This window comes from Acomys russatus, chromosome 19 (genome assembly GCF_903995435.1).
Source record: "Acomys russatus chromosome 19, mAcoRus1.1, whole genome shotgun sequence".
Taxonomy (NCBI): Eukaryota; Metazoa; Chordata; class Mammalia; order Rodentia; family Muridae; genus Acomys; species Acomys russatus.
The window spans coordinates 53,565,796-53,587,659 of NC_067155.1; the positions used below are offsets into that span (position 1 = coordinate 53,565,796).

Sequence of the window (21,864 nt, forward strand, 5' to 3'; positions counted from 1 at the left end):
GCGGGCCATAACGTGCTATCTTGTCAATAAACTGTTCTGCTCTGAGGTGCCTTTTTTTCGGTGTTGAATTGTTAGTATCTTTATAAGAACTGTGTGTATCCTCTAGGAACTGTGTGTGTCCTCTTAAGAAATATGCCTACAGCAGGACTGATGCCTTAGGCCTTGAATGCCAGCACTTGTGAGGTAGAAACAGGCTGATCTCTTCTAGGCCAGGCTATTCTGCGTGTGAAGTTCAAGGCACGCCAGTGCTACACAGTGAGACCCAACCCCACTCTCTTTTTTTTTTTTTTTTTTTGGTTTTTCGAGACAGGGTTTCTCTGTGTAGCCTTGGCCATCCTGGACTCACTTTGTAGACCAGGCTGGCCTCGAACTCACAGCAATCCGCCTGCCTCTGCTGGGATTAAAGGCGTGCGCCACCACGCCCGGCTCCCAACCCCACTTTCAAAAAATAAAATTAAGAGCTGGGGAGATGGCATGTGTGAGGGCCAAAGTTTTGATTTCTAGATTCTACATAAAAGTGGGAGAGAGATGGCGGGCGTGGTGGCGCACGCCTTTAATCCCAGCACTCGGGAGGCAGAGGCAGGCAGATCGCTGTGAGTTCGAGGCCAGCCTGGTCTACAAGTGATTCCAGGATGGCCAAGGCTACACAGAGAAACCCTGTCTCGAAAAACCAAAAAAAAAAAAAAAAAAAAAAAAAGTGGGAGAGAGGCTGGAGAGATGGCTCAGAGGTTAAGAGTATCGGCTGCTCTTCCAAAGGTTCTGAGTTCAATTCCCAGCAACCACATGGTGGCTCACAACCATCTGTAATGAGATCTGGTGCCCTCTTCTCGAGTGCAGATATACATGCAGGCAGAGTAGTGTATACATAATAAATAAATCTTTAAGATTTTTCTTATTATGTATACAGTGCTCTGCCTGCATGTATGCCTGCGGGCCAGAAGAGGGCACCAGGTCACATTATAGATGGTTGTGAGCCACCATGTGGTTGCTGGGAATTGAACTCAGGATCTCTGGAAGAGCAGTTGGTGCTTTTAACCTCTGAGCCATCTCTCTAGGCCCCAAGTAAATAAATCTTTTTTTTTTTTTAAGTGGGGGAGGCATGGGAGCCACTTACTATCCCAGCACTCAGGAGGCAGAGGTGAGGTTGCCCAAGCAAGCTGGCTAGCAGGAGTAGCTAGCCGAATTAGTGGGCTCGGAATTCAGTCAGAGAACCTGAGGCTCAGTCAAGTGGAGTGATGGGGGAGGACACCTAGCCTCAACCTCTGTCTCACCTTTCCCAGTGTGCACACAGGCACCTGTGTCCTCACACCTGTGTGCCCACAAGACTGCATTGTCAAAGAATGCTTAGGGTGTCTATCACAGATTGGACATCCCTGTTCATCCCCTAGACACATATAAAAGATGGAAGGAGAAACCAGGTGTGGTGGCGCACGCCTTTAGTCCCAGCACTCCAGGAGGCAGAGGCAGGCGGATCGCTGTGAGTTCGAGGCCAGCCTGGTCTACAAAGTGAGTCCAGGACAGCCAAGGCTACACAGAGAAACCCTGTCTCGAAAACCAAAAAAAAAAAAAAAAAAGATGGAAGGAGAAAACCGACCCCACATAGTTGTCCTCTGACTGCCATGCATGTGCCTACATGTTCCAACACATGTCATGCACACATCTCTAATAAAAAGGTTTACTGGTTTGTTATGGGTCTTGTTTGCTTTTTCCAGTACTGGGGATCCAACCTAGGGCCTTGTACATGCTGGGCAAGTGCTCTGCCACCAAGTTCCAGCCCCAGCCTGGCAGGGTTTGCTTCCAAAGCTTCCCTTTCTGTCAGCTTCTTAGGTGCTTGTTCACAAGCAAGCGTCAGTTACTCCCTGCCGGGAGATAAAATGGAGAAGAAGGTATGTTTACTTATTTATAATATTAAGACCGATAGAATATTTGTTAGTTTTTATTGTTGTTATGCATGCATATGCTTTTCTATATATAAACGAGAAATTAGGATAAATTGAGTCTAGGAATTCAGGAGGTGACTATAAGGGAAAGGGTCTGAAGCTTGGAGGGGCCTATAAGCTCTCCCCAAGCACGCATATATGTCAACACTACCATTAAGCAGAGTCCGTCCTCACTGTGTGTTCATGAGTTTCTCCCCCTCCGCACAGGCAAATGCCTGTTTCAAGGCCAGAGCAGCCTGCGCCCGAACAGCCCTTCTAAAGCCGCGAGGAACCAGCCAAAATTTGCAGCTTCTGTCATTGGCTCCGTCTCTGTTAAATTTAAACTTCCTAATGAGAAACAGTTTCTCTCTGAAGCAGTGAAAAACAACTTCATCCGCCAGGGAGTGTTTGCTGGCCAAAGACAGCTGCTCTGGAGACTGGCTCGCAGTAGAAACAGAGACAGGAATTGGAGTGTTGGTGTTTTAAAATCTTTCCTTTAATTTCTCTGGAGGTTGTATTTGTTGAACAGAAATCATAATAATGGCTGTGTAGTTAGAAAAAAAATTATTGCAGCAAGAAACTAGGATGATTTGACTTTCCTTTATGTTTTTTTGTTTGATTTTTCTCAGACATTGTAGCCCAGGCTGACCTCAAACGTGGGTCTTCCTACCTCAGCTTCCCTGCAGTCCTAGGTAAACAGGCGTGTGCCGCTGCTGATACCTGTCCATGGGGATGGGAAAGCAGTGCTAGGGGTGACCAAGCTACTCATGCACGCTGAGTACGTGTTCGACCATTGAGCTACACCACCAGCCCTTGTTACATTTATTGTTATTAGCTGGACTCCTGGTGCATCATCATAAATCCTCGTGCTGTCAAGAGGGACCAGGACTGACTGGAAGGTGTAGTGCCACGTGAAAAATAAAAGCAAGAGGTTTCTGTTACAAATGTTTCTGGCCCTGGGCTGTAGTGCCACTACTGAGTGTGGCACATGAGGATTGGAACCTAATGTCCAGCATCTTATCTCCTATGAGAAAGATAAAAGTGAGCCAGGGTGGTGGCACACACCTTTAATCCCAGCACTTGGGAGGCAGAGGCAGGCAGATTGCTGTGAGTTCCAGGACAGCCTGGTCTTCAAAGTGAGTTCAGGACAGCCAAGGCTACACAGAGAAGTCTTGTCTCTGAAACAAAACATAAAAATGGGAGGCAACAACAGAGTTCTTTTTTTTTTTTTCTAGACCTTTGTTGGCCTAGAACTTACTGTGTGGACACTAGGCTGGCCTCAAACTGACAGAGAGACCTGCCTGCTTCTGCCTCCAGAGTGCTGGGATTAAGTCAGTGCACCCCGAGTACTGAGGCCCTTCTGAGCACAGAGCCACCTGTCTGGCAAGGAAGCAGTCCCAGTCCCGAATCCAAAGCTAGGCAGCAGCGTGGTGTTCCCCGCTGTCAGTGACAGCCTCTCAGGCTGCTCTTCAGGAGGAGATAGGTCGAATGGAAAGTGGAAATAGCAGAGTGACCCCAAAACACAGAAATAACCCGCATGATGGCTAACCAGCTTTCTACACTTTTTCCTAATGGAGTATGTGGTGGGAGAAGGAAACTGATAATTATGGAATGGCATGCTTCCAGGTGATTTCACATTAAAGGTCTCATAATGGATTAAATGGAAAAGAGGTCTGGTGAGACAGGTATTAAAGCTTTGTAGTCACTGAGCATTTGGGTCTATCCCAGTGGGCAGTCCAGCCCGCAGAGTCAGTGGGGTGCTTCCCGACTTGAAGGAGAATAGGTAACAATTACAGAGTGGCCTGTTGTGGATGCTGTACACGAATGCTCACATTTCTAGGGCTAAAGAGATGTCTTGGTGATGACGAGCTGTTGGTATTCTTACGGAAGACCCAAGTTCATTTTCCAGCATCCCCATCGTTGGACCGCTCACAGTTGCATTGCACTACAGCTCCAGGGGATATAGGCCATCTTTTAGACAACTGTGATGCCAACACATGAATACAAATTATTTTATTTTAAACCAACTTTATATTTCACCTTCACAGCAGCCTTTTGGTTTTTTGTTTGTTTGTTTGTTTGTTTTGGTTTTGGTTTTTCAAAGACAGGGTCTCTCTGGGGTAACCTTGCCCGTCCTGGACTCCCTTTGTAGACCAGGCTGTCCTTGAACTCACAGCAATCTGCCTGCCTCTGCCTCCTGAGTGCTGGGATTAAAGGCGTGTGCCACCAAGCCTGGCTCACAGTAGTCTTAAAGAAAGACTGGACAATAGTGTGATTTCAGCTTAACAGATGATGTTGGGAGGTGAGGTCCCTTGCCCAAGGTCGTACAGCTAGCAGGTTGTAAAATTGGGAACCTAATGTTTTCTGTCAAAACGACCCCAGCGTTTTGAAAGATCCTGTGATGTTTCTGTGAACAGTTTTCCTACGTGTTGACGAATAAGTACCCTTTATCTATAACCAGCATGTACCAGACACCACTAAAATCTTACACACCTTCTTCAACACTTGAAGCATAGTACCCTCCCCATTTTAGCAATGAGGAAACCGAGTCCTGAGTGTGGCCTGGCCCAGCGCTGTCAGAAGAAAGATTGAGGCCGTGGGGTGACTGGCCTCTGCAGCCCTCGCTCTTCCTCGGTCCCCAGGGGGGTCTTTGCCTTCACCTGTGTGCTTGGACTGTCTCTACTTGTTTTGAGTATTCAGTGGTGTCTTGATGTTTTTCTTCTGGCAAATGTGTACAGGGACCGATGAAGAGCTCTGTCATAAACCCTGACATATTTTACGATGCCATTTGTGTCGAGGACTTAGAAACTTATTCATCTCACTGCCTGTAGCTTTTCAAGGCCTCTCTTAGCTGTGGTTCTGTCAAAGACAACCTGATAAATCAAGTTCCCTGGTGATACGAATCCTACTGTCTTGTTCTAGATGCTCAGGCCTACGCAGCAGAACATTCCAGTGAACAACACAAGTGGAACACAGGCTAGCTCAGGAAGGAGGGGCAAAGCCTTGAAAGGACGTCGTGAAGCCATCTACGTGGGAGAGAAAACAATAAAGTCTTAGATTTCTGTTCCTTCCTCCCTCCACAGGGCTTAAGTTTTCCTTAAAAGAAAAAAAAAAATTTTTTTTTTTTTTTGGATGCTGTGTTTACTTATTTTCCTGGCAATCTGTGTTGTCAGGACAACAAGATCTGTTTGCCTAGAATAGGATTTTCTGGTGATCTTGGAGGGGGAGATGAAAACGCAAAGCTACCTCTTGTTTTTGTATCTCTAAGAAGAAGATGGTTTCTTTGTGTGGGATGGCTCCTAGCAGGAGAGGAGCTGAATGGCAGTGACAGGCAATTACAGTGCTCTGCACTTTGTTCTAATTTGCTTTAATAAGAAAGGCACACAAATTGATGGGATTTTTAGCACTGTGCTAAGTATATTGGTAGTTAAATTAGCATCAGTGAGCACTTGGGTGCTAGGTACTGAGCTAATATCTTCACACACATTATTGTATTGAAACTCCAGGCCAAGTCTGTGTGCTCAGTACAGTTATCATCTCTGACAGCTGATGAAACAAAACTGGGAGAGATCGAGTCACTGGCCCAAGCTTACAGAGCTGGTAAGTAGTGAATGTGAGACTTGAATGGGGTCCAAGTCATCCCAGAGTCACCACCTTTCAACCTGTATGCTGAGTTATGCAAATGGCAAGTCAAAACCAGTGGGTGGTGCTCCGAGCGTATAGCTTAGCAGGGAAGTCTAAACGTGCGAAAGACGTTTGATTTCCCAGCACCACATAACGAGAACAAACATCTTCAGTGAAGAGTGAAAGAATAAAGACAAGATGGTTAGCTGAGCAGCAAGTAACCTAGGAGCCCAGGGAGGTCAGAAGAGGGAGTCAGAGCTCCTGGAACTGGGGTTACAAGTGGTTGTGAGGGGCCATGTGGGTGTTGGGAATTGAATCCCGGTCCTCTGCAAGAGCAATGAGTACTCTTAACTGCTGAGACAGCTTTCCAGCCCATGCATGGGCATTTTTAACTTTTCTTTGGTATTTACGTTTACACTGAGTTTTTGCCTGTGTTATCTACAGTGTTATAATAAAACACAGGCAACTTACTAAGACATGACATAGTCGTACAGAATTGTGTATCTTAGCAAATGATGAGAAAGAACACCAGGGTCTATTTTGGTTACCTTAAGAAAGCAGGGTTGCTCATAGAATATATATATATTCTCTGTGTGTGTGTTGTTGTTTTTCCTGAGACAGGGTTTCTTTGTGTAGTCTTGGCTGTCCTAGACTCACTTTGTAGACCAGGCTGGCCTCGAACTCACAGCAGTCCACCTGCCTCTGAGTGCTGAGATTAAAGGCATGCACCACCATGCCCGGATGGATATATATATATATATATATTTTTTTTTTTTTTAAATGGCCTGAACCAGTGAGCTTATTGGACTTACTTAGAGAAGCATGGGTGACCTTGAAACAGCTGCATCACTTCAAAGTGTCCCGTCCTTATGCATAATGACTTCAGGGAAGCTACTTCATGGAGTGCCTCCTAAATGACAACACACAGGAAAATTGTATGAAAATCGCCCTTTGACGTTTATAAATAAGGTTAAAAATATTTATTTTATGTATATGAACACTTTGTCTTCATGCACACCAGAAGAGGGAATCGGATTCCACCCATTATAGATGGTTGTGAGCCACCATGTGGTTGCTTGGAATCAAACTTAGGACCTCTGGAAAAGCAGTCAGTGCTCTCAAGTGCTGAGCCATCTCTCCAGCCCCCTATAAATAAAGTTTTATTAGGACACTGCCACACCCATTGATTTATTATTGTCTGTGGCTGGTTAATGGCAGAGTTGAGTCATCGCTGTTGAGAGCATGGGGTAGAGTCTGAAATGTTGACCTTATGGTCTTTTACAGAAGTTTGCCAACCCTTGCATTATTGTTATGACCCCAAAGCCTAACACACACGCACACACACACACTAACTAGCCCTAATACAGATGTGTGGTGAGGGAGCCATGCAACACAGAAAAATACAGAATCATGTACCTACTACTGTTGTCAGCAATTTGCTTCTCAGTCATTTATAGAGGAAACAAGAATTATAACACCTCCCTACACTACCTGTCTGCTTCTCTACCTTTAATTCCTTATTTCCTTCTTTTATTTATATTATTGTTGTCTTTTTTGAAACATGCTCTAAATAGTCCTGGTTGTCCTTATGTAGACCAGGTTGGCCTTGAACTCCTGGAGATCCTCCTGTCTCTGCCTCTCAAGTGCTGGAATTAAAGGTGCATGTGCCACCACACCTGACCCACCTTCCTTTATTTTTATTTTCATGTGTAGGAGTGTTTTACCCAAATGTGTGTCTGTTTACCACATGTATGCACTACCTGGGAAGGCCAGGAGAGGGCGTCAGATCCCCTAGAACTGGAGTTACGCCCCTCGGCGCTGGGAATCAAACTCAGGTCCTCTCAAGAGCAGCTGGTGCTCTTAACAACTGAGCCATCTCTCCAGCCCCGTTTCTTTATTTTTATACCATGCTAGCACCTCCCACATGCTAGGCAAGCACTCTACCCCTCTAGCTGCCTACTTGCTTCTTGGTGTCAGACTGTCATGAATCTAAAATGAACCAGTTCTTAGGACTTTTACATCTTTTGCATAAGCATGTGTCCATAAGCATACATCGTGTGGGCATCACAGAGCGTGCTGCTACCCTTTTGAAATCATAGCAGCTGTGCTTGCCTCTGCACCAACCCCTCACAGGAACCAGGCTATTGTCAGTCCTTCCACCAGGGAGCACGGAGAGTCATTAGACCTTCACCTCAGATTACAGCTTCTGGTGCCCACCCCCAACAGCACGTGGCCCTGGGAGATGCCAGGGCGTATAGGAGGGGGAGGTAAAGGAAGGAGACACTCTACCTATGAAGCTTTCGGCAAGTCACCATCCCTGCTGGAGATGAGTAAACCCAATAAAATAAACTCATTGGTTCACCAAGCTGGGCTTGGACGGAATTGTGTCTCTGCTCTGTTGTTGGCGCCCTATTTTGGGTGAATAGACATTTTGTTCACGTCTCCCTAGGAAGTCACTCGAGAGTGGGGCTAAAAGTACACCACACAGACTGCGCATGATACTGTATTCTGCAGCTTGCTCTCTCACTCTACACGTTTTTGTGCTTTTTTTCGTGTGGGTACAAATAGATCTAACACAGTCCTTTTAACTATTGTGTAGTACTCCACTACATCTCGCTCTACTTGCTGTTACTAGCAAGTGACTGTGAGCGCATGTGAGCAATACTGGAGGTGGCTCTAAGTAGAATGCTCATTGAGGTTATTTGTCTGGTCCTTGAAATTGTAAATGCTCCTGTAGCCTGGGAATATTGGAATGCTTTACTAAGGAGGGCTAGAAACAGGCCCAGTTGACAAAGAGCTTTGACTCCTTGGTGAACTTGATGTCTCAACTTTGATTCCCTTTTGGCAGCCGGCAGGGACAGACCGACAGCCACTGGTGAACATCCAAGTCTGAGTTCACTGACCCCCACCTCCAAGGCCACCGGGTCAGCGAGCCCTTGAAATACCATTTTCCTTCCCTTGTTACCCAACTGGGACGACTTAAACAACCTTAAGGCTGCGGAAGTGTCTGGCCAGCCTTGTGGGGAGACCTAGAACTTCACTGGGCGGTTCAGAGTGATGCATTTTAGGGCGAGCTTACAGCAGTGGTCAGTAGGGAGGCGGCTGCGGAAAGGGCTTCCCCATAATGGGCGTTGCCCCGAAATCCAGGGAGGGAACCGCCAGACTGGCTCCTGGGTTTCCCCCATCGCCTTTGGGGAACTTCTCCGCGCTCAGAAACAAAGCTGCGTGGAACAGCTGGCAGGAACCCAGACCCACTCACAAACTTGGGGCCTCTGCGCCCCTGCGCGGGCCCGGGTTCGCTTCCTGCCGCTGGCCACCTCCCCTCCTCCCCCTCCGTCCCCCGCCACTTCGCCTCCGCCCCGCCGCTACTTAAGTCTCCGCGGGACCCGGCGCGCGGCCGAGGCTGCGGCGGGCACGCGCTCTCCACGCCGGGTCCTTGGCCAATCAGCTCGGAGCCCGAGGCGCCGCCGCGCGCGAGCCGAAGCCCGGGCGGCTCCTCCCGCGGAGAGCCGAACCGGACCGAGCGGAGCCGAGCCAAGCCGAGCCGGGGGCGCAGAGCGCGGGAGGCGGCGGCGCGGAGCCCAGGTGAGCTGGCCCGAGGCGGACCGGGTTGAGGGAGGGACGCAACCACCCCTCTGGGGCTCCGGGTCCCGGACTCGCGCGGGCCCGCAGACACAGCCCATAGGCGGGCCTCGAGGGGACCCCACGTGTGCCGCCCCGCGCCCCGCCACGTGGAGGGCTGCGCCCCCTTTCCCTGGGCCTCCGGAACCGGGCGGGGCTCGGGCTCGGGCGGCAGGGGCGGGCCTGGAGTTCCGCACCGAGGTCGGCGGCCCGGGGCGGCCCCCGGTCCCTGCGACGGCCTAGGCCACCCCTGACGCTTGACAGGTGCGGAACCTGAGCGCGCGGGAGCGTCCCACCCCCGCAGGCTGCTGGGCACTGGGCGACCTCGGCCCTGGGGTCTTAGCCCCGAGTCTGCCCTCTGACCACCTGGTCCTCAGAGGCCGCCTTGATCCTTTTGACCTAAATTTACCTCGGCTGCAGCGCGGTGCATGTAGAGGAGTGCATGCCCCGGTCCCCCTGGCTCATCCGTGGGGCTTGTGCCCCGGTATTACCCGGTCTTTGCTAGGGTTCTCCCCACCCCCTGGCTGCCCAGTTTGGGAAACGGGGTGTTTTCACAGTTCTGCCAGCCTCCTCCCGGTCTGCTCTCACTTGGAAATGAAGAGGTGGCACTTTGCAAAGGGATGGAGCTGGGGGTTGGAGGACGTCTCAGGTGCCATGGCCAGAGAAGCAGCCTCCAGATCGGGGGTGGGGGTGGGGGGGGGGTAGGTCATGCCGCGCGTTCATTACCCTGGATGTAACTTTTACCTTCCCCAGCCTCCTCTGTCACTTCCCTCAGTCCTGGAGTAGAAACTTCATGTGCCCTGGGGGCATTGACGCTGTCTTTTACGCCTCCCAATTCTGCCCCCACAGGACTGATAGGAGGATTGCTCTGTGTCACCCACTGCTCCTTTGTTCTTTAGAAGTAGCTGCGGCCGCCACTGTTCCCAAGCCACCCTACAGAATGGATTGTGTATAGGTGTTCAAAAGCACCTTCTGTTCCACATATTCTGCTGCTTTTTTTTTTTTTCCTTTTTGTTTTTTGAGACAGGAGGATTTCTCTGTGTAGCAGCCCTGGCTGTCCTGGACGTGCTTTGTAGGCCAGGCTGGCCTCGAACTCGCAGAGATCCACCTGCCTCTGCCTCCCAAGTGCTGGGATTAAAGGCTTGCGCCACCATGCCTGGCTATTCTGCTGCTCTTAACCAGTTCATCAAAGCCATCATTTGATGAGTCTCTCTACCTTTGATAATCGTGGTTACTTTTTTCATCCATGCTGTGTGGATAGAACCCAGAGCCTCTACCACTGAACCACGCTCCCTGCTCCTCGTTAACATTTATTGAGTTCTTGCTATGTGGCAAATGCCGTTATGTTGTCTGCATTGTCTCATTGAATCTTATCCAGATCCTATGTGGCGGGGTAGTTTTGGCCGCTGTGGTTGATGGCAGTTCCTAACACTTTTTTCTGTATTGAAAGGCCTGGGAGGTGAGCGGGGGTTAGTTAACTTAGACAGGGTCGGACAATGTAAGGTTTCCCTTACCTTGTGGGGAGCCCAGGCCTGTTTACTAGGCAGTATATGAGGACACAGAGGTCCTGCTGTCCTGTCAGGACTCAGTCTTGTCTTTCCCTCCAAGTGGTTAGTGGGCTAAGAACTCTGTGGTGGTTGTCACAGGCAGTCTCACCCTCCTGGTGAGCATTCGGAACCGTGTGGGAGTGACTTTTGGTTTGTCAAAGTGAGACTGAGCACTCTTGGTGTTGAGTGGACGGGAGCTAGGGAATGCCAAATGTCCTGCAAGAACGTCCCTTCCCTAAATGGCTGTAGGGAGGCGTTAAGAAATGCCATAAGCCTCAAGTGCTCTGGAAGTGAAGAGATAGCCGCAGGGCGCCGTTTCTGGAGAAATCTGTTCTGATGGGAGTGAACCCCAGAGGCTTCCTGGAGGAGGTATCTTTTGTGCCAAGCCTTCGAGGACCAGATGGAAATCAGAGGGCGTAGATGGAAGGCAGCTCCACAGAGGGACTGTGGATTGGCGTGGACAGGGGCTAGTGCTGTTCTCTCTAGGAAGAGACAGCTGGCTGGGGCCGGGCAGACTTCCTGCTCAGACTTTAACACAGACCACCAGTTACCCTCGCCTTACCAGGATCTTTTCCTTGACATGCCTCCTTGCGGTGGCTCTAGAGCCCTGTGCATCTTGTCCCTTCCCGCCATCCTGGGCATTTGGACAGAAGCTGTTTCATATTTCTCTTTCTAGAGTCCTTGAACGAGTGGGCAAGAGAGTCCCAAGGTGGCTCCATGCAGGTAGCTCTCAGGTTGCAATGCTGCCTCCAATCACACCTACACTTCTTCCTCGGAAGTTGAGGGGTTTAGACATTTCTCCTTTAGGCCTGGTGGCACACACCTTTAATCCCAGCTCTCTGGAGGCAGAGGCAGGTGGATCTACAGAGTGAGTCAGGGCAGCCAAGGCTACAAGAGAAACCCTGTCTCGAAGAACGAACAAACAAACGAATTGACTCTTGGACTGGAGATGTAGCTAGTTGATAGGCCTTGCCTGGTGCACCTTGCCAGCAAGCCCTCTGCCATCCAACCCCATTCCTCAACTCTTAAAAAAAAAAAAATGAGGTGAAGTTCCCCCAGTGTTGTGCTTCTGTTCCCGCTCTCTAGTTTCAGAGCATTTTCATCACCTCAAAAGGAAATCTTGTACCTAATAAACAGTCGTTCCCTGTTCCTGTGTCCTTCCCTCCAGCCTCGGACACCCACACATTTGCTTTCCCTAGGGCTAGCGTGCTGTTTCACACAGGATGTTTCCCGTGAGTTGCATCATCTGTAATAGATGGTCTTTGTGTATGGCTTCACTCAGTGTCTTCTGTGCTTCGTCCCTTTTCGTGGCTGAATAATATTCCACAGTCTGCGCAGACTACGTTTAGTTTATTGATCTAGTGACAGACATTTGTGTTGTTTCTGGTATAAGGGCTTCTCCTTTCCTTTTTCTTGGAGACAGGGTCTCATTATGTAGCCCAGTTTGGCCTTTGATCTTCCTGTCTCTGCCTCTTGCATGCGGACATTTCCATGCCTAGCTGATTTTCTTCTTTCTTTCTTTTCCAATTATAAAACATTTTAAGCACAGAGAAATGCCAAAGTTTGGTTTGGTCTTGTTCATTTAGACTGGTTTGTTTTTCAGATGGCAGGAGGGAGGCCCTGGGCGTGACAGGAACTGGACAGGGTGCTGCCCTTTACTCAGCCTGGCTCTGCAGTTTCCAACCCCTTGTTTGGGGGGTGGGTGGGAACAGAAGCTGTACTCTAGGGAGCTCAGGGGTGCTGTGGGAGTCTCTGAGCTGCTGGGGAGGTCTGTGGAACAGATGAACTGTATTCTAGGATACATCTCCCATTTGGAAAGGGAGAAAAAGAAAATGAGACGCTTCTGTCGTGCCCCCACAGCACACCCCCCCTTCCTCCCTCCCCCGTCCCCATCCCCCACAGCGTGCCCCCCTCCCCCCTCTGCCCCATCCCCATAGCATGCCCCCTTCCCCCCTCCCCTCTCCATCCTCCACAGCACGCCCCCCCACCCCCCTGAAAACTGCAGAGGGACTATTTTTGCGGTGCCTCTTTTTATCCCGGTGGTGGCTGTAAATAGTTGAGAGATGGCAGTTACAGAGATAAGTATGCTAATTCAACCTGGGAAGGAGAGGTGGATGGTGCCACAGGAAGTGGGGGTGAGAGGGAAGGCAGGATCTTGCCTGCCCTCTGCCCTGAGAGGTTGTGCTGGTGGCAGAGCTGTGGGAAGGCCAAGGTGGGTGTTGCCCAAGTGCTTCTGTTAGGGAACCCTAAAAGGGGGAGCGAGTGGTTAGGGAGGGGGAAGGCAGGGCAGAGAACACAGTCCCTGTTTCATTTTGTGGCCCAGACTGGTCTGAAATTGGAAAGATCATCCTGCCTCTGCCTCCCTAGTACTGGGATCTGTGTGCCGCCATGCCTAGCTCTGTTGTGCTTTTAAACATCGGGGAATGTTGCCTTCAAAGCGGCTGGCAGAGGGTACCTTGAGGTTTATCTCAGACCTTGCTCCTACTCTGGGTCCAGGTGTGGGAGAACAGGTGGCCCTGTAGACCTGGTTTTTGGGCTTGTCCCTGTTTATTGCGCTATAAACTTGAGGCTAGAGAGGAAGGGATAGATTAAATACTCTGTAGACAAGCAGGGATGAGGGAGAGAGAGGTGGGCAAGACAGGGATGCCCGTGTGTGTGTGTGTGTGTGTGTGTGTGTGTGTGTGTGTGTGTGTGTGTCTGTCTGTCTCTCTCTCTCTCTCTTCTCATTGTGAAGTAAAATTCCTTCCATTTGTTTCTCTGCTTCTTCCTTTGGGTCAGTGGACAGCTGGGAGGGAGCCAGTTGGAAAAATATAAGGAAGGAGTAAGCCTACTTCACACCTCAACTTCCACCTCCCGAAACACGCACCCTGCACCCCAACTGCTCACCCTTTCTGTATCTTCAAGGCCTTCAAAGCATGACTACAGACAGGGTTGTCCTGTTACCTCAGTGATATATGTGGCCCTTCAGCTCTCAACAGCAGCCAACAATGACTCAGAAACTCGTTGGTCACTCAGGGTCTTGGGCCCTGGGCTGCTCTGGACCTTTGGCTCTAGCCCCTGCCCAGCCACAAGCCTGCTGGCCTGCCTTGTCTCACCCTGGCTTTTAGCATCTTCACACTCCCCCCGCCCCCACCCCCCATTGATTGCCACATTGATTGCTGGAACAGCGGGCAGTGTAAAGCTCTTACAACATGTCCGTTTGCATATGAAATTATATACACCTTTCTTTTTCTTCTAATTTTGTAGCAAATGATGCATTCCATTAAAGCTAGGAGAGAAGACAGAAAGAGTTTAGTTAGCATGGTGAGATTAGAGATTCAAATTTGTCAGGATCAGCCAAGGCTACACAGAGAAGTCCTGCCTCCAAACCCAAAAAACAAACAAAATTTCAAATTTGAGGCAATCATGGTGTAGCATACTTTTAATCTCAGCACTCAGTAGGCAGAGGCAGGTGGATCTCTGAGTTTGAGGCCAGCCTGGTTTACAGAGCAAGTTGGCTACACTGAGAAACCTAGTTTCAAAAAGACCAAAACAGGGCTGGAGAGATGGCTCAGACGTTAAGAGCACTGTCTGTTCTTCCAGAGGTCCTGAGTTCAATTCCCAGCAACCACACGGTGGCTCACAACCATCTACAATGTGATCTGATGCCCTCTTCTTGTGTGTATATGTAATAAATAAAATAAAATAAAAATAAAAAAACAAAAAGACCAAAACAACAAACAAGTAAACAAACAAAAAAGTATGCCGTATCTGTTAAAGCCAATCAAGTAGTTTTAATTTTTATTTGTAAATTTATGTGTGTTTGTGTGAATAATCACCATCTGTATGCCAGTGTCCACAAAGCCAGAAGAGAATGTGAGACCCCCTGGAGCTGGAGTTATGGGCAGTTGTGCGCTGCCCAGGGGGCCCTCTGCAGGCGCAGCCAGTGCTCTTAACCACTGAACCATCTGTCTCTCCAGCCCACAGTGAGGGAGTTTGGCCTTCTACTTGTGTAACCCTTTTCTTGGCTTTTACTTACTGTGCATCCACGCCTGTGCCCTCCCCAAAGTTCCCTGGCTGTGTAATCGCAGGCAACTAACTCAGACTTTCTTGGCCTCAGTTTCCTCACTAGAGAAGTAAGGGGTAATAAGGTTACCTACCACGACAGCTGATGAGTTGATGTAGGCTTAGCATGATGCCAAGCAGCCAAGACAGCTAGTCTCAACTGCTGCCACAGCTGCAGGGATTAGAACTATTGTCACAGCTGTAGGGGTTACAACTGCTGCCACAGCTGTAGGGATTAGAACTATTGTCACAGCTGTAGGGTTACAACTGCTGCCACAGCTGCAGGGATTACAACTGCTGCCACAGCTGCAGCTATTTCAACTGTTGCCACAGCTGCAGGGATTACAACTGATACCACAGCTGTAGGGATTACAACTGCTGCCACAGCTGCAGCTATTACAACTGATACCACAGCTGCAGCTATTTCAACTGCTGCTACAGCTGCAGCTATTACAACTGATACCACAGCTGCAGGGATTACAACTGCTGCCACAGCTGCAGCTATTTCAACTGCTGCCACAGCTGTAGGGATTACAACTGCTGCCACAGCTGCAGCTATTTCAACTGTTACCACAGCTGTAGGGATTACAACTGTTGCCACAGCTGCAGCTATTACAACTGATACCACAGCTGTAGGGATTACAACTGCTGCCACAGCTGCAGCTATTTCAACTGTTGCCACAGCTGCAGGGATTACAACTGCTGCCACAGCTGCAGCTATTTCAACTGTTACCACAGCTGTAGGGATTACAACTGTTGCCACAGCTGCAGCTATTACAACTGATACCACAGCTGTAGGGATTACAACTGCTGCCACAGCTGCAGCTATTTCAACTGTTGCCACAGCTGTAGGGATTACAACTGCTGCCACAGCTGCAGCTATTTCAACTGTTACCACAGCTGTAGGGATTACAACTGTTGCCACAGCTGCAGCTATTACAACTGATACCACAGCTGTAGGGATTACAACTGCTGCCACAGCTGCAGCTATTTCAACTGTTGCCACAGCTGCAGGGATTACAACTGCTGCCACAGCTGTAGGGATTACAACTGTTGCCACAGCTGTAGGGATTACAACTGTTGCCACAGCTGCAGCTATTTCAACTGTTGCCACAGCTGCAGCTATTACAACTGATACCACAGCTGCAGGGATTACAACTGCTGCCACAGCTGTAGCGATTACACCTGCTGCCACAGGGATGAGCCTCCTGAACAGGCAGTGTTTCTTCCAGTTAGCCTGCCCATCAAGTCTTCTCTGTCACTTGTCACTTGTTTGTTCTCTCTAAGATAAACAAACACAACATTGACTTTGTAGGTGTTGCTTTCCAGCTCACCATCAAGATGAAGGCTGCCTGGATTATTCGGGGATTGACAGCTGTCTAGCTGTTTGGCCTGCATGGGAACCCTCAGATGTAAGGAGCTGAGCTTAGTAGAGATGCTTTTTTGTCTATCAGTTCTTTGTTGCTTGTGGGCGCTATTGGCTCAGGGCGTTGAAAGAATTGGGGTATATAGGCTCCAGGCATGGGTGGATCAGGGTGCCAAATCAGTTTTCCATCCACTGTCTTCACTCCCGGTTGACCTCATTCTAAGGCAGGGTTCTCACAGCACTAACCTCAACAGAAAGAACCCACACTGCTTTTAACGGTTGGAAAAAAAAAAATCTCAGAGTAAGACCCATTAGACTGAGTTGGGTCACATACGTTCTCTTGAATCCATCACTTGACCGTAGCAGCTGATGCCCAGTTGGGCGATTTTGAGTCATAGACCTGAAACTGGTGATGGGGTGGGTTCCACAGGGATGCCTCCCTCACATAGAGGAAGGAGGTGTTCCCAGACATAGACCAGGCTGCCGTTCTCAGACTAAAGGAATGCAGCCTCTAGCCTGACTGAAAACAGCTTCCGACCTTCCGGCTGGCCTTGTTTGAAATGTACAACCTTCAGCTTACATCCGTTGAATGCCAGCTGTGTTCCAGACAGTTGTAGGCCTGCGAATTCAGTGGTGAGTTCAAAACCTCTCTCCAGTTAGTTAAGTCACGCCACTGTGCTGAGTTCGTGGTACAGTTGGAGGCTGCTGCCTTGGGTCTCCCTTCATAGAGATTGAGTTCCCAGAAAGGTGGCCCCATGGCCTGTAGGGGCCGCTTTGTTAGGATTTTGACCCAGCCTGTACTTTACTTGGGACACAGTTGGTGACCTTTGCAAGGCTGTGTCTATACATTTTAGGTTTTCAGTTTCAAGACAGGGTTTCCTCTGTGTTGTCTTGGCTGTCCTGAACTCGCTCTGTAGACCAGGCTGGCCTCGAACTCACAGTGATTCGCCTGCCTCTGCCTCCCAAGCAAAGAGATTAAAGGTGTGCGGCGGCGCCGCCGCCACCACGGGCTAGAGGTGTCTTTCTCAGTTGCTCTTTACCTTTATTGTTTGAGACAAGGTCTCTCGCCGGCTCACCAGGTTGCAGTCACACCTGGCCTTTTTATGAGGACGCTATGGAGGTCTTCATGCTTGCACATTCACTGCAGGCGTTGTACTGAGAGAGCTGTTTCCCTAGTCCCCTTCTTGTTTTGGTTGCTTGGCCAGCTGTGGTGACACACTCCTATAATCCTAATACTCAGGAGGCTGAGGCAAGAGGATCACAGAGCTATCCTGTGCCACATAGTGAGGCTCTGTCTCAAACTTTTTTTTTTTCTTAAAAAGAAAAGGAAAATAGAGCCAGGCATTGTGACACACGCCTTTAGTCCCAGCACTCAGGAGGCAGAGGCAGGTGGATCCCTGTGAGTTCGAGGCCGGCTTGGTCTACGATTCGAGTCCAGGATAGCCAGGGTTACACAGAGAAACCCTGACTTGGAAAAAAAAAAAGGAAAATATTTCCTAGGGTCCCCCCTCCCCACCCCCAGCTTCCTTCTTCATTGCCAGCTGCCTCCTTCCTGTCCCCTTGTGTCTGTCTCCCTGGTTGTGTTATTGCATGGGGGCCTCTCCTTTTAAGTGTTTTGTGAGCGTGTTGGTCCCTTGATACAGAAACCACATGGTAGCTCCTCCACAGTCATTTGGAGTTTTCCTTTGACCATTTGGTTCTTTCTTTTTCTTTTCTTTTCTTTTCTTTTTTATAAAGACATGCTCTCACTGCATAGCCCAGGCTGGCCTTAAATTCGCTATGTAGCAGAGGATGACCCTGAGACCTTGAACTTATGTGCTTCTGCCTCTGTAGTGTTACAGATGTGCACCATTGTGCCTGGTTCATGTTGTGCTGGGGATTGAACCCAGGACTTCCTACATGGGCCGTAAGCACTGTATGGACTGTTTGCTTGTTCAAAGAACAAATGAATGAGTGAATTTCCTCTAGGGCCTCGGGCCTCGGTTTCCACAGGTAAGAGAGTATGTGGCTGTCTTAGTCCTTTCCTGACTTCACGATCTTATCATTCCTGGTCTTGGCAGGATCCATGGAGCTGATTTGGGCCTTTAGTTTTTATTTTTTTCTTGATCCTGGAGTGCCAGGGAAGAGGGCCTTTGAGGACCCTGAAGGACCCCGAGGAAGGTGTCTCTGATCTTTTTTTGAGGCTCACTCACTCACTGACATGTCATATCACAGCCCGGGTGGTGGCTCAGCTCCGCTCAGCATTTGGCAGGTGGCTGTTGCTGGCTGGAAATGGCCCCCAGGAAATGGAAATGGCCAGGCGTTTCTTGGAGGCCTGTGCCACTTGGCTTCCTGGCAGAGGAAGGAATGTTCCTCTCATCCTGCCTGGGGACCAGCTCCATCTGCTCCAGGAAGGGTCTGGAGGCTCCACTGGGTGCCCTGGGGTGAGGGGGGCCTTCTGGGCGGGGCAGTACTTGTGATTCCTGGGGAAGGCTAGGCCAGGACTGCTGGCATTTTGTCAAACCCAAGCAGCTTTGTGGGAGGATCCTTGTCGATCCTGTGTTCCAGTCCCTGCCCCTCTTTGCAAGAGGCCTTGTCCTGGGGGAATTACACAACCAAGCAGAGTTACTGGGCGCCTGGTGCCTGCTGGGCTTAGAGCAGTTTCAGTACAGTCTTTTATATTAAACTGTTGTCTTTATGTTTAATTTTCTGCTAGAGAAAGTGTTCGTAGCATCATTAAATTCCTGCAGGGTCCCTGACCCGTAAACAGTTCAGAGTACTGGCTTAGACTGTGAGGACGGGGCAGACCCTTCCCTGTAGCCCTCCTGGTCTTTGTTTATCTTTTCCCTAGACCCAGGCTAGGGCTGCCTGGTCTGAGTGCTTCTATTCCCCTCCTTCCTTCAGACCTTGAAGGCCAAGTCTGCGTCAGAGGCAGTGGCGAGGGAGGCCCGGGCCAGACACCAGCTGGCCAAGGAGACTTGATTAAAAGCAGCTTTGTTGGGGGTGGACGGCTTAGTGTCCTTGGCCTGCAGTAGAGATCGATAAGCAATTGTTTTTCTGTTGGCAAGGAGAAAAAAAAAAAAAAAAAAAACCTCCATTGACTTTTGCAGGCACTGCCAAGTCTGGTTTTCTTTTCAGGAACACTTGTAGCCCTAACAGAAGTGGCTCTGAGATGAAGGACGGGTCGCCTGCCCTGCGGGTGCCTGTGCCAGGGCTGTGAGATACGTGGAAGAGCAGGTGGACTCAGTAGGGTTGTAGTCACTCGGGAACATTCTGGAACACAGCCCCACCGTTGGTAGGCATTGTGTTGAAAGAACAGCTTTTTAGCCCTCAAGTCACTTACTCTAAGTGTATGGCTCAGTTGTTCCCCGTGACTGTCCCAAAGGTGTCCATCTCACAGCTGAGGAAACAGAGGCAGAGAGAGTGTAAGGCACCTAGACAGAGGGTAAGCTCGAGCCATGCACTCCAGGGTACTCTTGCAAGATGAGGATCACAAGAAAGATGCTCTGTAAAGTGACAGCAGCCAGGCTGCACAGAGTGTGGACCTTGGGTAGAGTGGTCCATCCACAGGGAAGCCAAGGCAGGAGCGCAGATAATGATGGCCCCCCCACCCCCTGTTGTGCTAAGGTGTGGCACATCTACTCCTCTCATGGCTGCTTGCTTACTTTCTTCTGGAGACTCATCTTGGGAGCTGGAAAGATGATGGCTCAGCAGTTAAGAGCTCCTTGTACTTTGGCACAGGACCTGAGTTCAAATCCCAGCCCCCAAGTCTGGCGGCTCACAACCACCTGGCTACAGGAGATCTCATGCCTTCTCTGGTCTCCATGACACCTGCACTCCCATGGCATAGACACAGACTTACACATAAGTAAAAATGATATGTTTGTGCATTATATATACATATATGTGTGAATTATATATATGACACATCAAGTGAAAATGAGTCATTATCACCTTTACCCCCCTACTCCCCGAGACAGGGTCTCTCTGTGTAGCCTTGGCTGTCCTGGACTCGCTTTGTAGACCAGGCTGGCCTCGAACTCACAGCGATCCACCTGCCTCTGCCTCCCGAGTGCTGGGATTAAAGGCGTGTGCCACCACGCCCGGCTTATGTGTGTGTTTCTTATCACGTGTTTTCCCTCCCTCCCAGGTCCTCACCACACCACCTCCCTACTTACCCAACTTTATACTCTTTCTCTCTCTCTCAAAACAAATAAAATCAACCAACTAAGGAAAACTCACCCCTCTTTTTTTTTTTTTTTTTATTATCAATGGTATTCATCTGTGGGCACATGCCAGGGCTTTTCTGACTGGAGGACTCCAATCCCCTTGCTGACATAGTAGATGTTTTGCAAATATTTCTGACAGGACAATTTCGAGAGGGCAAGGGGACATTTCTGCACCACAGCCGGGTCCTCCAGGCAGCCCTGACTTCCTGCCACGTCCTCTCAAGGCCCTCCTCTACCGGCTTGACCCAGGAGGCCATTGCATTCTCTCAGAGCTCTGCCAGTACCCACTGCTTTCCCAGAGCCTTGCTGAGCGCACAGCCGCTGTCACTTTGTGGGCGCGCTTACTCAAGTCGGCAGTGTCTGTGACATTTGTCCACCAGAATTTGTCAAATACATGAGCCAAAGGTTAATAATCTGGCCCAGAGATGGTGGGAATTGAAACCCTGAAGGCGTGTGTCAGTATCTCCTTTCTCTCTCTTTTTCTCTCTCGAACTGATATAAAAGTTTACATGTGGTTAGTCATGGTGGCACACACCTTTAAGCCCAGCAAGAGGGAGACAGAGGTCTGTGGATCTCTCTGAGTTCGAGGACAGCCAGGCTGTTACACAGGGAAACTCTGTCTAAAAACAAAACAAAACAAAACAAAAACTCAAGAAAACAAACAAACAAGTTCACATGACATAACATTACTTTTTTTTGACTGAGGCACAGTGCTAGGGTAGAACCAAAGGCTTCTCAAATCCTAGTTAGGAACTTTGTAGCAAGCTGCAAGCTACACCCCTACCCCTCTAATTAACTGATTTTGTTTTTTTGTTTTTGTTTTTGTTTTTGTTTTTTTTCCCGTTTGAGACAGGGTGTCACTGTGTACCTCTGGCTTACCTGGTGCTCATTAGGTAGACTAGGATGGATCTGGAACTCAGGAGTCCTCCTACTGGAGTCCCTGCAGTGCTGGGAACAAAGGTGTGCACTACCACACCTGGCAGATTAACCGTTTTAAAATCAACAGTTTGTTGCATTTGGTACACACACGGGGCTGTGAAATCACCACGTCTGTCTAGTCCCAAGGCATTTTCACCAAGAGGAAACCCTGTACGCATTAAGCAGTCACCGTGCTGCCCCCAGAGCGTTCTGCAGTCCTAGGCACCACTAATCCTGTCTCCCTAGATTTGCCTAGTATGGAAATGAAATTTCCATGGAATTATGTGGTGCAGGACCTCTTGGGACTGGCCTTGTACTTGGCTTGATGCTTTCATCAGTGTTGTCACCTCTATTGATGCTTCTGGCCCTTTGATGCTTCTCTGTTCATCTGCTGACCTCCTCCTCCTCCTCTCAGCTGTCTTAGGGTCCACTGCATAGAAAGTCTTTAACTTTTTGAGGAACTGTCCACAGGGCAGCCATCTTGGTTTCTTAGGTAGCGCTGGGCATTTGAATTCAGGCTCTCCTGCTTGTAAGACAGTCACTCTTGTTTTTTTTTTTTTTTTTTTCTTTTTCTTTTTTTTTTCTCCCAAGACAGGGTTTCTCTGTGTAGCCTTGGC

General features: G+C 49.4%; 1 protein-coding gene across 4 annotated transcripts in view; it reads left to right on the forward strand.

The window, feature by feature from the left end:
- Positions 1–9,002: 9,002 nt before the first annotated feature.
- The window catches only part of Camkk2 (calcium/calmodulin dependent protein kinase kinase 2), a 43,502-nt gene continuing 30,640 nt past the window's right edge, over positions 9,003–21,864 (forward strand). For all 4 annotated transcript variants that reach the window (XM_051161527.1, XM_051161529.1, XM_051161528.1 and 1 more), the window contains exon 1: positions 9,003–9,128. The gene's annotated coding sequence lies outside the window, so the exon portion shown is untranslated. The remainder of the gene's footprint in view (positions 9,129–21,864) is intronic.